This window comes from Mustela putorius, unplaced genomic scaffold (assembly GCF_011764305.1).
Source record: "Mustela putorius furo isolate JIRA1106 unplaced genomic scaffold, ASM1176430v1.1 tig00003854_pilon_pilon_pilon, whole genome shotgun sequence".
In the NCBI taxonomy this organism is placed as follows: domain Eukaryota; kingdom Metazoa; phylum Chordata; class Mammalia; order Carnivora; family Mustelidae; genus Mustela; species Mustela putorius.
Window position 1 is genome coordinate 7422887 of NW_025422006.1, and position 15496 is coordinate 7438382.

At 39.6% G+C, this 15496-nt stretch overlaps 1 long non-coding RNA gene and 1 other non-coding gene across 3 annotated transcripts in view; both read right to left on the minus strand.

Annotated features, from left to right (window-relative positions):
* Positions 1-15496, minus strand: part of LOC123387524 — a 97880-nt gene that overhangs the window by 46034 nt on the left and 36350 nt on the right. The window lies entirely within an intron of this gene.
* Positions 1088-1190, minus strand: LOC123387546. The gene has a single exon (XR_006601989.1). It is a non-coding gene; the product is annotated as a U6 spliceosomal RNA (small nuclear RNA).

A 15496-nucleotide genomic window follows, 5' to 3' on the forward strand; every position in this document is an offset into this window, starting at 1 on the left:
TCAGATGAGAACTACAACAATCAACTCTCCTGGTTTCCAGTTTGCCTACAGCGCCTCTTGGGACTTACTACCCTCTATTATTGTGTGAGCCAAGTCTTTTCACGCTGATAGGGGAGCAGACAAGTCCTAATCCATATATCCTAATCTATAAATTTATAAGCTCAACCTATATATGGATACCCATCCTACAGAGCTAGACCAATATCCATCCTATTGCTTCTCTTTCTCTAGAGAACCCTAATACTTGCTGATAAATATCAGCTGCATGGAAAGAATAGCTTGCCTTCTGAATGCTGAAGGGAAAAGATCCTCCCATTTTATTTTTTTTTTTTAAAGATTTTTATTTATTTATTTGACAGAGAGAGAGAGAGAGATCACAAGCAGACAGAGAGGCAGGCAGAGAGAGAGAGGGGGAAGCAGGCTCCCTGCTGAGCAGAGAGCCCGATGCGGGGCTCGATCCCAGGACCCTGAGATCATGACCTGAGCCGAAGGCAGCAGCTTAACCCACTGAGCCACCCAGGTGCCCAAGATCCTCCCATTTTACACTTACATTTTGCCCTGCTCACACCTCACTTTTACACTAATATTTTCTTACACTAATATTTTAATACACTTTCTTACACTAATATTTTCTTACACTAATATTTCCTTACACTAATAATCCCAGTTTCTTTTTTAAAATTTATTTATTAAAATTCAATTACTCAACATGCAGCATATCACTAGTTTCAGAAGTAGAGGTCAATGATTCATCAACTGCACTCAACACCCAGTGCTCTTCACATCACGTGCCCTCAGTGCCCATCACCCAGTCATCCCATCCCCCCTCCCCTCCCCTCCAGCAATCCTCAGTGCGTTTCCTATAGTTGAGAGTCTCATGGTTTGTCTCCCTCTCTGATATTATTTTACTTTAGTTTCCCCTCCCTTCCCCTATGATCCTGTTTTGTTTCTTAATTTCCACATGTAAGTGAAGTCATAGGGTAATTGCCTTTTTCTGACCTATTTGGGTTAGTCTAGTTCCATCCACTTCGTTGCCAATGTAAGATTTCTTTTTCTGATGGCTGGGTAATATTCCATCGTATATATAAAAATTATGGAATGCTTCACAAATGTGGATGTCACCCCTGCGCAGGGGCTATGCTCATCTTCTGTGTATCATTCCGGCTGTAGTATATGTGCTGCCAAAGCGGTATTTTAAATCAATGAATGAATGCAGGGGTCCCTGGCTGGCTCAGTCAGTACAGCATGCAACTCTGTCTTGGGACTGAGTTCAGGCCCTATTTTGGGCAAAGAGCCTACTTTAAAAAAAAAAAAAAGAAGAAAGAAAAAGATGAATGCACACACAGAAAACGTGGTAATAATACAATGACACATTATTCAACCACAAAAAAAAAAAAAAACAATGAAAGTTGTCATTTGCGACAATATGGACGGATCTAGTGGGTATTATGCTAAGTGAAATAAGCCAGAGGAAAACATCTTGTGATTTCACCTGTAGGTGGAATCTAAAACAAAACAAGCAAAAAAAAAAAAAAAAAAAACACTGGACAAATACCAAAAAACAAAACAAGACAAAAACAAAAACAAAAAACAGGCGATAACTTGAGGCAAGAATGTGGAGGATGAATCCAATAGGTAAAGGGTATGAACTTCATGTTCTAAAGTAAGACACAGAGATGAAAATTACAGCATAATATGGTCACTAATATTGTAATTGAAATACTTTTACTTGGTGATCTATGATAACTACACCTGTGGTGGTAAGCACTGTTTAATATACGCAACTGTTGAATCCCTGTGTTGTGTGCCTGAAACTATGCCAACTAAAATTTTTTTAAAAGCAGTTCAGAAAGAGACATTTATAGCCATAAACACCAGCATAAAGAAACAAAGATCTCAAACCACCTAACTTTATATCTTAAGGACTTAGAAAAAAACTAACCCCACAGTTGAAGAAAGAAGTAATGCAGATTAGAGCAGAAATAAGTCAAATACAGAAAAAAAAAATAGAAAAAATTAACAACTACAAGTTGGTCCTTTGAAGGGATAAAATTACACTTTTAGCTAGACTAACCAAGGAAAAAAGGAAACCACAATGAACAAAACAAAATCATAAAGAAAAATGAGACCTCATAATTGTTAATACAGGAGTATAAATTATTATAATAAACTACTATGAACAACTATATACCAAAATGGAAAATCTGTAAGAAATAGAGAAAACCCTAGAATATATAACATACCAAAAAGGAATCCAGAAGAAATAGAAAAGCTAAACAAACAAAACACTAGTAAGGAGAGTCAACCATTAATCAAAAATCTCCCAAAGATTTTTGGCTAACTGAATTTAAATGAAAAAAATAAATTTTAGGGTTACAAACACTGGGGAGGGTATGTGCTATGATGAGTGCTGTGAAATGTGTAAGCCTGATGATCCACAGATCTGTATCCCTGAGCAAATAATACATTATATGTTAATGAAAATAGTTTAAAAAATAATAATAATAAAATACATTTTTAAAAAATCTTCCAAAGAAGTACCCAGGACCAGATGGATTCGCTAGTGAATTTTACCAATCATTTACAGGAATAATGCCAAAACTCCTCCAATTCTTCCCCCAAAAAAATTAGAAAGAAGGGAACACTTCCAAACTTTTTTTTTATTAAAGATTTTATTTATTTATTTGACAGACAGAGATCACAAGTAGACAGAGAAGCAGGCAGAGAGAGAGTGAGGAGGAAGCAGGCTCCCTGCTGAGCAGAGAGCCCAATTTAGGGCTCGATCCCGGGACCCTGGGATCATGACCTGAGCCAAAGGCAGAGGCTTTAACCCGCTGAGCCATCCAGGTACCCCCAACTTTTTTTTTTTTAAGATCAGCATCACTCTGGCACCAAAGCCATATAAGCACAATACCAGAAAAGTAAACTACAGGTCAATATCCCTGATTGAAAAGAGATATGAAGGGGCGCCTGGGTTTCTCAGTCATTAAGGCAACCCACAAGCAGGAAGGGTATCATAGGCCCAGAGGTCCTCCCCAAGGAAAGAGGGATTCAAGCCCATCTCCCACTGTGAGGACCCACATGGGGGACGTAAACCCCCCATAACATCTAGCTTTGAAAATCAGCAGAGCTTACGTCTGGGAGAGCTGAAAAGCTATAGGAAAGCGGGCCCACGCTCCTAAAGGGACAGCACACAGTGCAGAGGCAGCAGTTCCCAAAGCATCTGGGCCATCCATGTAGGAAATGTATTGACTAATTTGGGGCATGTGTTGGAGGGGCAGGAATCTACAGGAACTTTCTCTGGATGTGGAAGTGCTGCCAGGGGTCATCTTTCTTGCCCGCCTTTAGCCAAGCTGGCTTGACACTGGTGTCAAAGTTCTAACACTCTCCATCTACCTTTCTAGCACCCTTGCTCTGCCCGGGTGTTTCCTGCCCCACCCAATGCACCTACCCATGAAGGCGCCCCCTCCAAAGCAGTCCGCACTCTGGCATACATGGTGGGAAGCCTCAGCCAGACTGGCAACCCTCCAATGTGACTCCTTCCCTGGGGACAGGCCTGCCACCTAATGCCCACAACAGTCATGAATGGGCGTCTTGGACAGCTGCACCCAGGGCGAACTGCACTCCCCAGTACGCTCACAGCAGACACAGCCCGGTCTCAAAAGGAGGGTGTACGCACCACCCACAGAGGACAGCCCTGCAGTGCCTGTTCAAGTGACCCGAGGGGTTGTGATGTGGACCCCACAGCACACTTTCTCCATAAGGTCACTATCTTCAAGACCAGACGACAGAGCTACCTGAGTAAAATGTAGAGTGGAAAGTAACACATAGTCATACAAAATAGACAGTGCAATGTGTTCCAAACGAAAGCATAAGACAAACCCAGAAAAAGAACTATTCAAAATGGTGATAAGAAATACACCTGATAAAAATTTCAAGGTAATGATCATTAAAATATTCACCAAACTTGGAGAAAAGTGAATGAACTGAGTTCCACAAAAAGAAAGTATTTTTAAAATTAACAAGGGTGGGGTGCCTGGGTGGCTCAGTGGATTAAAACCTCTGCCTTCGGCTCAGGTCATGATCCCAGGGTTTTGGGATTGAGCCCCACATCGGGCTCTCTGCTCCGCAGGGAGCCTGCTTCCTCCTCTCTCTCTGCCTGCCTCTCTGCCTACTTGTGATCTGTCAAATAAATAAATAAAATCTTTTAAAAAAATAAATAAAATTAACAGGGGTGCCTGGCTGGCTCAGTCCATAGAGCATACAACTCTGGATCTCAGAGTTCAAAGTTCAAGTCCCACATTGGGTACAGAAATTACTTAAACATTTTAAAATCTTAAATAAATAAAAGTCTAAAATTAGAGAATATAAAAATCATTAGTAAGACCAATCAACTCCACTTACTTTAGTAAGAATTACATAATGTATAGAATTATCAAATTGTTATGTAGTGCAGCTAAAACTAATTTAACACTGAATAACAACTATACTCCTCCCGCCCCCACCAAAATTTTTAAAGTAGGCTTCACACCCAGCGTGGAGGTCAACATGGGGCTTCAACTCACAACCCTGAAATTGAGACCTGAGCCGAGATCAAGAGTCAGACACTTGACTGACTGAGCCACTGAGGTGCCCCCCCCAAAAAATTTTTTTAAGAACAAAAGCTGAAGAATACAGTAATTGAAATGAAAAATACACTAAATTATATCAATGGCAGATTAGAAGGTACAAAAGAACAGATTGGGGGTATGGAAGGTAATAGTGGAAATCATCTAAACTGAATAGCAAAAAGAAAGAAAAACATTTTAAAGGGGGGAAGGTTAAAGGACCTCTGGGACAATATCAAAAATACTAACATTTGCATTTTGGGGTTCCCAGAAGGAGAAGAGAGAACAAAGGGGCAGAAAATTTACTTAAAGAAATAATGGCTGAAAACTTTTCTAACAGAAACAGACATCGAGATGGAGAAATCACAGGGAGCCCCAAAGATAAATCCAAAGAGGTCCACACCAAGACACAAAATAATTAAAGCAGGGGTGCCTGGGTGGCTTAGTCATTAAGCACCTGCCTTTGGCTCAGGTCATGATCCCAGGGTCCTGGGATCGAGCCCCACATTGGGCGCCCTGCTCAGTGGGAAGCCTGCTTCTCCCTCTCCCGCTGTCCCTGCTTGTGATCCTTCTCTCACTGTGTCTCTCTCTGTCAAATAAATAAAATCATTAAAAATAAAATAAAATAATCAAAGCAGCAAACATGTAAGATATAGAATCTTAAAAGCATATATATATATATATATATATATATGCTGCCAAATAAATAAAATGTGGAAGACAAGAATAAAAATATAGTGCTTCAAAACAGACAATCATATTAAAAAATGGGCAGAAGATATGAACAGACACTTCTCCAATGAAGACAAAAAATGGCTATCAGACACATGAAAAAACATTCATCATCACTAGCCATCAGGGAGATTCAAATTAAAACCACATTGAGATACCACCTTACACCAGTTAGAATGGCCAAAATTAGCAAGATAGGAAACATGTGTTGGAGAGGATGTGGAGAAAGGGGAACCCTCTTACACTGCTGGCGGGAATGCAAGTTGGTGCACCACTTTGGAGAACAGTGTGGAGATTCCTCAAGAAATTAAAAATAGAGCTTCCCTATGACCCTGCCATTGCACTACTGGGTATTCACCCCCACCCCAAATATACAGATGTAGTGAAAAGAAGGGCCAACTGTAGCCCAATGTTTATAGCAGCAATGGCCACGGTAGCCAAACTGTGGAAAAAACCAAGATGCCCTTCAACGGACAAATGGATAAGGAAGATGTGGTCCATATACACTATGGAGTATTATGCCTCCATCAGAAAGGGTGAATACCCAACTTTTGTAGCAACATGTAGCAACAGGAGATTATGCTGAGTGAAATAAGTCAAGCAGAGAGAGTCAATTATCATATGGTTTCACTTATTTGTGGAGCATAACAAATAGCATGGAGGACAAGGGGAGTAGGAGAGGAGAAGGGAGTTGAGGGAGATTGGAAGGGGAGGTGAACCATGAGAGACTATGGGCTCTGAAAAACAATCTGAGGGTTTTGAAGGGGCAGGGAGTGGGAGGTTCGGGGAGCCAGGTGGTGGGTATTGGAGAGGGAACGGATTGCATGGAGCACTGGGTGTGGTGCAAAAATAATGAATACTGTTAAGCTGAAAAGAAGTTAAAAAAAAGAACTAGGCAAAAATATATATATATTTATATATATTTATATTTATATATATTCATAGATTATTAATATAATATGTATTAATAATGTATTGTATTATTAATATATTATATAATTTGATATGATTTAATTTGTATATAATAAAACATATGGTATATATAATTTATATATATATATTTTTATATATTATATATACACATATATTTTTTATATATATACACACTATATATATATATACACACACACATTTTTAAAAGTTTATTTAAGTAATGTTTATATCCAGTGTGGTGTCTTGAACTCATGACGCTGAGATCCAAAGTCAGATGCTCTTCAGACTGAGCCAGGCAGGCACCCCTAAAAGCACTATATATAGGGGCGCCTGGGTGGCTCAGTGGGTTAAGCTGCTGCCTTTGGCTCAGGTCATGATCTCAGGGTCCTGGGATCGAGCCCCGCATCGGGCTCTCTGCTCAGCAGGGAGCCTGCTTCCTCCTCTCATTCTCTCTCTGCCTGCCTCTCTGCCTACTTAAGGTCTCTGTCAAATAAATAAATAAAATTGTAAAAAATAAAAATAAAATAGACTATGATATACCTAGTCTGTTTTTTATGACAATAGTAACCACAAATCAAAAAATAAAGACAAAGGAATCCAAGTGAAACACTCAAGAAGAAAGACATCAGGAGCGCCTGGCTGGCTCAGTCGACAGAGCATGCAACTCTCAGTCCTGGGGCTGTGAATTCGAGCACAGAGCTTACTTAAAAAAGAAGAAAGACATCAAATCACAAGGGAAGAGAACAAGAAAGGAACAGAGAAGAACAACAAAACTACCAGAAAACAATGAACAGAATGGCAATATGTATGTATATACCTATCAATATTACTTTAAATGTGAATGGACTAAATATTCCAATCAGAGGTAGTAGAGTGACTAAAGGGATAAAAAACGAGGGCCACCTATACGCTATCTGCAAGACCTGCTCTTCAGACCTAAATGCTCATAGTGACTCAAAGTGAAGGGACAGGAAGGTATTCCATGCAAATGGAAATGAAGAAAAACTTCAGTAGCAGAACTTTCATCAGACCAAGTAAACTTAAAAACAAAATTGTAACAAGAGACCCAAAAAAGTGCATTTCATAGTTTGCACCCACTTCAGCTTCAGCTGTCCTGCCGGGGCTCCCTCCATGCAGAGAGGCCTAGGTCCCGCCGGCTTGCACAAACTTCAGGTGTTTGACCAGGGCATCCTCTGCATGGAGAGCCTTAGGACCACCCCAGTCCACACCCACTTCAGCTCTGCCATCCCACCAGGGCAGCCCCAGCAGCTGCCAGCCAGCCAAAGTCACCAGGCACAGTCTACACAGGGGAGGACCATACACAAGACCATTCAAGTTAAGGAGAAGGAGGGGCGCCTGGGTGGCTCAGCTGGTTAAGCCTCTGCCTTCAGCTCAGGTCATGATCCCAGTGTTCTGGGTTCTAGCCCCAGGTTGGGCTCCCTGCTCAGCGGGGAACCTGCTTCTCCCTCCCTCTTTGCCTCCTGTCTCCTACTTGTACACACACACACTCTCTCCCTCAAATAGAGAAATAAAATCCTTCAAAAATAAATAAATAAATAACAAGTTTAGGAGAAGGAGCAGTTCCACCTAACTCCTAGAAACAAATACAGAAAGTCAAGCAAAATGGGGAGATAGAGCGGTATGCTCCAAAATAAAGAACAAGACAAAAACCTCAGAAAAAGAACTAAATGGAACAGAAATAAGCAATATGCCTAATGAAGTCTTTTTTATTTTATTTTATTTTATTTTATTTGACAGAGAGATAGAACACAAGCAAGGGGAGTAGCCAAGGCAGAGGGAGAAGCAGACTCCCCACTGAGCAGAGAGCCTGACATGGGGCTCCATCCCAGGACCCTAGGAACATGACCTGAGCCAAAGACAGATGTGTAACCAACTGAGCCACCCAGGGGCCCCTAGTCAAGATTTTGAAGTATGATCATTACGATATTCATCGGACTGGAGAAAAGAGTTGAAGAACTCAGTGAGAACTTCAAAAAAGGTAGAAACTGTAAGAAAGAACCAATCGGAGTTGAAGAATACAGTAACTAAAATGAAAAATACACTAAAGGAAATCACTAGATTAGCAGATGCAGAAGAACAGACCAACGTCTGGAGCACAGTCTGGAAAGCACCCAAGGTGAACAGCAAGAAGAAAAAAGAATTTTAAAAAGTCAGAATAGGCTGAGGGATCTGCTGGACACCAATAAGCAGATGAACCTCTCATTACAGAAGTCCCAGAAGGACAAGAGGGAGCAAAAGGGGCAGAAAACTTATTGGAAGAAATAATTACTGACAACTTCCCTAACCCTTAGAAGGAAACAGACATCCAATATCAGGAATCACAAAGAATTCCAAACAAGAGGAATCTAAGGAGGTCCACACCAAAGCACATAAAAATTAAAATGTCAAAGTTGATGCTAAGTCAGATAGAAAAAACAAATGCTGTATGATTTCAGTTATAATGTAGAATTTAAAACACAAAAAAAGGAGTAAACAAAAAGCAAAACCAGACCCATAAATACAGAGAGCAAATTGATGGTTGCCAGAGAGGAAGAGGTATGGGGGGGATGAGCACAATGGGTACAGAAGATTGGGAGAGACAGGCTCCCCATTATGAGATGATAAAGTCCAGGGGATAAAGGGTACAGCATAGGGAATAAAGTCAGCGATCTGGTGATAGCATTGTATGGTGACAGACGGGAGCCACACTTGTGGTAGGCACGCACAGCATAACATATGGAAGTGCTGAGTCACCATGCTATACGGTTGAAACTAATAGGATACTGTATCAACGTACTTCCATTAAAAAAAGAGCATTACACAACGATAAAGGGATCAATCCAACAAGAGAATTTCATGATTTTCAATACCTATGTAGCCAACATAGCAGCACTGAAATATATAAAGCAAATGTTAATAGACATAAAGGGAGAAAATAACAGTAACACAAGAAGAGAAGGGAACACTCCGCTTACATTATCCGGAATGGATAGATCATTCCGACAGAAAACCAATAAAGAAACAGTGGCTTCAAATAACCCAGGAGACTAGAGGGACTTAACAGATATACACAGAACATTTCATCTAAAGGAAGCACAATACACATTCAAGCACACGGAGAACGATCTCGAGAATAAATCACCTGGGGCCATAAAACAAGTCTCAATAAGTTCAAGATTGAAATCTCATCAAGCATCTCTTCATGGAGGTTAAACAATGGGTCACTGAACAATATAGGATGTCAACGAAGAAATCACGGAGGAAATTAAAAAAATACTTCGATATGAATGAAAATGGAAATGACATTTCAAAATCTTTGGGACACAACAAAAACAGTTCTAAGAGGAAAATGTTGGGGTCAAGAGCGGTTGGCACCAAAATGTGCCACGTTCGCATACTGATTATTTTAAATAAAATTACTTAAGAAACAACCCATATGAAGACACTCAGACACTCCTCAGTCCACCCTGAGGCAAGAAACTAAAAAGCAGTTCACAGAATTCAACATCCACTCTTAATTAAGAATTCGTGTGTAGGGGTACTTAGGTGGCTCAGGTCACAATCCCAGAGTTCTGGGATTGAGTCCCACATCTGGCTCCCCCTTTTTTAAAATTAAATTAAAATTTTAATTAAAAAATTAAAATAAAAAATCTTTTTTAAAAATTAAAATAAAATCAGAAATTAAAGAAGTTACAATCGCACTACAGAAACACAAAGGATTCTAAGAAACTACTACAAAAAATTACATGCCAACAAACTGGACAACCTGGAAACTGCTAAATTCCTAGAAACATATGCTCTTCCAAGACTGAAACAGGAGGAAAAAGAAAATCTGAACAGACCAATTACCAGTAAGGAAATTCAATCAGCAATCAAAAAACTCCTAAACAAAGTCCAAAATCAGATGGCTTCTCAGGTGAATTCTACCAAATATTTAGAGAATCGTTCATATCTAGTCTTCTCAAACTCTTTCAAAAAATTGAGAAAGGAACTCTTCCAAATTCAATCTACAAAGCCAGCATGACACCAATGTCAAAACGAGACACATTATAAAAGAGGAAATTACACCTCAATATCCCTAATGAACAGATACAAAAATTCTCAATGATACTAGCAATTTTTCAGCGAAAGGATCATTCACAGCAAACAAATGGGATTTATTCCAGAGATGCAAGAATTGTTCACTATCTGCATACTGATCAGTATGACACATTACATTAACAAAATGAAGGATAAAAATCATACAGTCAGAGTCTGGGTGGCTCAGTGGGTTTTTAAAGCCTCTGCCCTTGGCTCAGGTCATGATCCCAGGGTCCTGGGGATCAAACCGCGCTTCCAGCTGTCTGCTCAGCAGGGAGCTGCTTCCTCCTCTCTCTCTGCCTGCCTCTCTGCCTACTTGTGATCTCTGTCAAATAAATAAATTTTTTAAATCTTTAAAATAAATCACACGGTCATCTTGATAAATGCAGGAAAAATGTTTTGACAAATTAAACATCCATCATAATAAAAGCTCTCAACAAAGTGAGTATAAACACACCTCAATATAATGAGGATCTTATAGGACTAATCCCAGTTAAACGTACTCAACACTAAAAGGTTGAGCTTTCCCTCTACAGTCAGGAGCAAGATGAGAAAGTGCACTCTCGCCAATTTTGTTTAACATAGTACTGGAAATCCAACCCACAGCTATCAGACAAGAAATAAAGAAATTTATTAAATCAATAAAGAAGTAGTGTATCTACCACTATTTGCAGATGATACAGTATTATATTTAGAAAACCCTAAAGACTCTACCAAGAAACTACTAGAACTGATAAATTCGGTATATTTGCAGGGCACAAAATTAACTTACAGGAATCTGCTGCATTTCTATACAATAACAGCAAGAGAAATTGAGAAAACAATCCTATTTATAATTGCATCAAATAGAATAAAGTACCCAAGAATAAATTTAACCAAGGAGGTGAAAGGCTTTACTCCGAAACTGGAAGACATTGATGAGAGAAGTGAAGAGGACATGAAATGGGCAGATAAGCCATGCTCGTGGATTGAGCACGCCCATACTACACAAAGCAACCTAAAGAGTCAAAGAAATCTTATCAAAATATCAATAGCATTTTTCACAGAACAAGAACAAATAATACTAACATCTGTTTGGAACCCCATGAGACCCCCTAATGGCCAAAGCTATCCTGAAAATGAAGAGCAGGGCTAGAGGCATCACATTCCCCAATTGCAAGCTATACCACCATGCTATTATCCTCAAAACAAAACTGGTACAAAAACTAAACCCATAGATTAATCCAACAGCATAGAGAGCCCAGAAACACCCTTATATGGCCAACTAATCTACAACAGAGGAGGAAAAACAGGCAATGAGAAAAAATGGTTTCTTCAACAAATGATGCTGGGAAAACTGGACAGCTCATCCAAAAGAGTAAAACTGGACCATTTTCTCACGCCATACACAAAAATAAACTCAAAATGGGGTGCCTGGGTGGCTCCGTCGGTTAAGTGTCTGCCTTCGGCTCAGGTCATGATCTCGGGGTCCTGGGATCGAGTTCCGCGCTGGCTTCCTGCTCAGGGGGGTCTGCTTCTCCCTCTCCCTGTGCCCCTCCCCTGTGCCTGTGCTCTCCCTCTCTGACAAATAAATAAAATCTAAAAACAAACAAACAAACAAAAAAAAAACCACAAAATAAAAAACTACCTCCAAAAAAAGAAGAAAAGAAATCAAGGACACAAGCATATGGAAATTACACCTTACTCATGGATGGGAAAAAAAAAAAAAAAAGGTTAAAATATCCAACCTATGAAAGTCACCCATAATGCAATGCACCCCTATCAAGACTCCGATGAAACTTTTTAAAAGTAGAAAACACAGTCCTACAATTCGGTGGGATTACAAAAGACCCCAAATAGCCAAAGCAATACTGAGAAAGAAGAACAAAGCTGGAGAAGAACAAATCCTGAGAAAGAAAAACAAAGAACAAAATCATACTTCCTGATTCCAGACGGTCTGGAACAGATGTAAAAACAGACACAGAGACCAATGGAACAGAATCAAGAGTCCAGAAATAAATTCATGCATATATGGTCAACTAATATTTGACAAGGGAGCCCAAGATGGAGAAACTGTATACTAACATGTAGAAGAATAAAATTAACTTTAATCTTGGGGCACCTGGATGGCTCAGTCATTAAGTGTCTGCCTTTAGCTCCGGTCATGATGCCAGAGTCCTGGGATCAAGTCCTGCATCGGGCTCCTGAAGCAGGAAGCCTACTTCTCCCTCTCCTACTACCCCTGCTTGTGTTCCCTCTCCGGCTGTGTCTCTGTCAAATAAATAAATAAATAAAATCTAAAATAAACAAACTAATTTTTATCTTAATCAAGAAAAGTCAACTCAAATACTGTAAAACTCCCAAAATAAAACACAAGGACAAAGCTCCTCAACATTGGTCTTGGCAATGATTTTTTTAGACTGAACACCAATAGCACAAATACCAAAAAAAATCAACAAATAGGGCTACATCAAACTTGACTGATTCAGCACAGCAAAAGAAACAATTAGCAAAATGAAAAGACAACCTACAGAAAGAGAGAAAGTATTTGCAAAACATGTATCAGATATGGGGTTATTTATCCAAAAAAGGTAAAAAATGCACAAATCAATGACAAATAATTCAACTTAAAAATGGGCAGAGAAATTAAATGGAGATTTTTTTTCAAAGAAGCCATCTAAATGGCCAATGGACACAAGAAAAGATGCTTAACATCCCTCATTATAAGGGAAACACAAACACAAACCACAAGGAACTATAAGCTCACACATGTTAGAATGGTTATCATCAAAAAGACAAAAAAGCAGGTGCTGGCGAGTATGGGGAGAAAAGGGAAAGCTTGTACACTGTCGGTGGGAATGTAAATTGGTTCAGTTTCTTTGGAAAAATAGTACAAAGTTTCCTCCAAAAAAATTAAAAATACAACCGCCGTATGATCCAGCAAACCCACTTCTAGATATATGGGCAAACAAAATGAAAACAGGGTATCAAAAAGATATACGCACTGTCATGTTTACTGGAGCGTTGTTCACAATAGCCACATAGGGGAACAACCTAACCCATTGATCTGTTGATAGACTGTTAATGAGATGCGCCATATATATGCAGTGGAATATTACACAGTCAGGAGAATGAACAAAATCCTGACATGTGCAACATGGAGGCCCACTGAGCACATCATACCAGACAAAGAAATACTCTACTACTTATATGCGGAGTCTTTAAAAAAATCAAACTTAAAAAAGAAGAAGAAGAAGGACACCTGGGTGGCTTAGTGGGTTAAGTGTCTGCCTTTAGCTCAGGTCATGATCCCAGGGTCCTGGGGTCACGTCCTGCATCAGCCTCTTTGCTCAGCGGGGAGCCTGCTTTCCCCTCTGCCTGCCACTCCCTCTGTTTGTGCTCTGACAAATAAATAAAATCTTTAAAAAATAAATAAGATGGTATTTGCAGGGAATGGGGGATAAGACTAATAGTGTTTAAGGTTACAAACTTATAATGAGTAGTAAAATAGCTATGCTATATATGCTATATATATATATGCTATATTAAACAATATTGTACCATAAATATGTGATGTGATAAATATAACAATAACCATATAGATGTATCAAAATAACAGGACAAAAAGCACACCTTAAACTTATTCAATGTTAAATGGAATGGCCGCAAATTTGGGGGCGCCTGAGTGGCTCAGTCATTAAGCATCTGCCTTTGGCTCAGGTCATGATCCCAGGGTCCTGGGATTGAGCCCTGCATCAGGCTCCCTGCTCGGCGGGAAGCCTGCTTTCCCTCTCCCAATCCCCCTGCTGTGTTCCTGCTCTTGCTGTCCTTCTCGGTCAAATAAATAAATAAAATCTTTTTTAAAAAATAAAATAAAATAAATAAATGTCAAATTTTCCATTGAAAAGAAGAAAAATACTGGTACAGTGGCATAGTAAAGACTCAGGACATTTCATAGAACTGATTAGATCAATAATCATTATTTTGCACCTTAACAAAATGCATTATATGCAATTTCAAAAGATAACCTGAAATACATCAGTTTTACATAAAAATGTGATCGGAGTAAAACACAGTTCTTCTAACCATAGGTGAAGGCGGGGAGGAAAGGGGACATCTGTGCAGTGGTGGCGGAAACGTCAACTGGTGCAGCCACAATGAAGAAGAGAAAGGAGGGTCTTCAAAAAATCAGAAATGGGGGGTGCCTGGGTGGCTCAGGTCATGATCTCAGGGTCCTGGGATTGAGCCCCACATCGGGTTCTCTGCTCAGCAGGGAGCCTGCTTCCCCCTCTCTCTCTGCCTGCCTCTCTGCCTACTTGTGATCTGTCTATCGAATAAATAAAATCTTTAAAAAAAAAAATCAGAAATGGTCCAACCTATGACTCAGCAAGTCTATTTTGGAGTATTTACCCAAAGGAAATAAAACCACTATTTCAAAAACTTAGCTGTACTTCCACATTCATTGCCGCATTCTTTACAGTACATAAGACATGGAAACAACCTATCCGTTGATGGACGCTGAATAAAGCAAATGTGATATATATGTACCCTCCCCCCCACACACACAAGTATTATTCAGCCATGGAAAGGAAATCCTACCATTTGCAACAACATTGACGAAACTCAAGAGAGCATTATGTTAAGTCAAAGAAGTCAGACATAGACAAACACTGTGTGGGATCACCTCTACATGGTCTAAAAACAATCTAATTCACAGATACAGAGAACAGATTGGTGGTTACCAAAGGCTGGGAAGGGGTTCCAGTTAGAAGATAAATACCGCAGTGACCACGGTTAGCAAGACCCTTTTGGGGGTTTGGAAGACACTACGAGAGCATCTTAAAACATCTTAACATCTTAGAACATCTTAAAAGTTCTAATCACAAGAAAATAAACACGAACTCTTTGAGGGGACGGATGTTACTAAATAGTGGTAATCATTTCTCAATATCTACCTGTATCAAATAATTATCCCATATGCCTCAAACACATTCTGTGTCAACTATATCTCAATTTTTACGAACATAAAAAACATGTGTTTCCCTTCTTCTGCTTACTTTGGGTTTAATGTGCTCTCCTTTTCCATTCTCAAGGTGGAAACTAAGGCCACGGATTCTACGTCTTCCTTCTCTTCAAATACAGGCATGCAGGGCAGTAAGTGTCCT